We start from the raw sequence: 2592 nt of genomic DNA, 5'->3' as shown, positions 1-2592 counted from the left end.
AACACACTCTGGGGTTTCTGGTGTGTTGTTGATTTTTAGAGACAGCATCTCATTCTGTTGCCCAGCCTGGAGGGTGGTGGCACGCTCGTGGCCACCGCAGCCTCAACCTCCTGGGCTCAGGCGATCCTTTTGCCTCAGCCTCCCGAGTACCTGGGACTACAGGTGCGCAATACCATGCCCGGCTAATTTTTCTATTGTTTATAGAGATGCAGGCTCGCGTGTTGGTCTTGAACTCTCAGGCTCAAGCAGTCCTCTCGCCTCGGCCTCCCAAAGTGCTGGGATTACAAGTGTGAGGCCTAAAATATATTTTTTTGTCTACAAAAATCTGCTTTTTGACTTGGCTATGACTCTGAGTATTATCAAAGAGCTTTCTTATAATACAAAAAAAAGAGACTACAATACCTTGTATTTTTCAAAGGCACCAAACAGCAGCATATTTGACACCGATCCGAAATGCTCCTGTTAAGCCCATAAAAACGAGTACCTTAGGAGAAAAGCTGTACCTTTAAAAACACCTGACTAAATAGTCCTTAAGTGCAACACAGCAAATTCCTACGGTGGATTCACTGGATTTACAGCCATCAAACTATATTAAACTTACAATATCAAGATTTATCACCCATTAAATGGAGCCTTGTTTTAGTAACATCTCGCTTTCGATCCCAAAGGGTCTCAAATACCTCCGACGCTGCGCCAGGGCCCTCCGCCGCAACGCGTAACGAGGTAATCAGAAACCCCGCCGGAAGGCCGCGGCCACCGCCATCAAGGAAGGGCAGCGGGGCCTGGGGCAGAGGGCGGAAACCGTACCCGGATCCAGAGGCACGGGCCGGGGCCGGGCGGCCCGAGCAGGCCTCCCGCCCCGGTGGCTTGCGGACGTCAGTTCTGGGGGGCGCAGCCCTTTCCTCCGACACGGCGTCATCGGAAAGGGCAGGAAGGCGAACGCAAACCGCGGAGCAGCCTCGCCGAAGCAGGGAGGAGAGAGGACGCCAAGGCCGGACGCGTGGCTCACGCCTGCAGCCCCAGCACTTGGGAGGCGGAGACGGGAAGATGGCCGGAGCCCAGGAAGTCTAGACCAGCCTGGGCAACACAGCCAGGCCCCGTCTCCACCAAAATCTTTAGAAATCAGCCGGGTGTGGTGGCGCATGCCTGGAGTCCCCGCTCCTTGGGAGGCTGAGGCGGAAGGATCTCTTGAACCCAGGAGGTCGAGGCCGCGGTGAGCCGGGAGCATGCCACCGCACTCCAGCCTGGGCAACAGAGCGAGGCTCTGATTCAAGAGAGAGAGGGAGGGAGGGGAGCCTACGCCCCACAGGGACCCTCCCTTCAGGCGCCTCGGCTTTGCGGCATGCTGGGGGGGGCCCGTTTCCACTTCACCGGCTCCTCCCTGCCCACGAGGATCACGGGAGCATCTCTTTAAGGAGGCAGCTGGCTGGGCCGCACCCAGAGATCGGGCTGCGCTGGGGTCCGCCGGCCTGGCTGCACCCCAGCTGAGGCCTGAGGAGCCCAAGATTCTGAGGAGGCAAAAGACTTGCCAAAGGGCTGCACGGTTGAAAGCCACAACCCAGACCGACGCAGCCTGTCCTCAGAGTGTCTGCAGGATGTCACAGTCCACCCTGAAGGCGTAACTTTGGGTTGAAGTGGGTGAGTTACTTTCCAAGCTTTACAGTAATCGTATGCCTGAAATAATGCTTCAAAAACATTCAGGGCTTTATGATATGCGCAAATTATATGATCAGTGTCTTAGGAGCTTCTCTGAGCTACCATGTGAAGAATAATTGCGTCTACTGAAGAGATCACAAATGTTTACGGCACCATGCATCGACAACTACATGGTGAGGCCCTCTATAAGGAGAACTCCTACTCATCCCTCAAAACCCCATTCATGTCTCAGGCCTTCCGTGAATGTTCCCTTCACTCAGCCTTCTTTGACTGTACCATGGTCAATCCGTACTAGAGAAGACACTGGACTGAAATCACATGGTTACACACAATCATCCCCACTATAACGTGAGCCCTGAATGTGGGGTCCATGACTTATTTTGAAGACATCCCTGAATCTCTCTGCTCACCTGGAGACCAGGAACGACCATTGGGCCCACTCTTACCTGAAACAGGAGGAACACAAGTTGAATGCACAGTACGGGTTTTACTTTCTTTTAAGAGTCAGGGTCTCGCTCTGCTGCCCAGGCTGGAGTACAGCGATGCAATCACGGCTCACTGCAGCCTCAAACCCCTGGGCTCAAGCAGTCCTCCTGCCTCAGCCTCCCGAGTAGTTGGGACTACAGGCACATACCACCCTACCCTGCTAATTTTTTTTTCTTTTTCTTTTGCGGAGACAGGGTCTCCTCTGTTGTCCGGGCTGACCTCAAACTCTTGGCCTTCAGCAATCCTCCTGCCTCGGCCCCCAAAGTGCTGGGATGACAGGCATGAGCCACCATGTCTGGCCTCAATAAATATTTATCTGTCGTTATTATTTAGACCTGGCCACACCTGTCGCTTAATTGCCTGCCACCCTACGGTACTGTCTCTATGGCAAGCATCACCTTCCAGCAGCATGGAGTTTCCTCAAGCTCCGCCTCCCCGCCCCGCCCCCAC

This window comes from Carlito syrichta, unplaced genomic scaffold (assembly GCF_000164805.1).
Source record: "Carlito syrichta isolate Samal-C Ts95f unplaced genomic scaffold, Tarsius_syrichta-2.0.1 Scaffold303688, whole genome shotgun sequence".
Classification (NCBI taxonomy): Eukaryota; Metazoa; Chordata; class Mammalia; order Primates; family Tarsiidae; genus Carlito; species Carlito syrichta.
The sequence above is the reverse complement of the archived record's forward strand: the minus strand, read 5'-3'. Positions refer to the sequence as shown.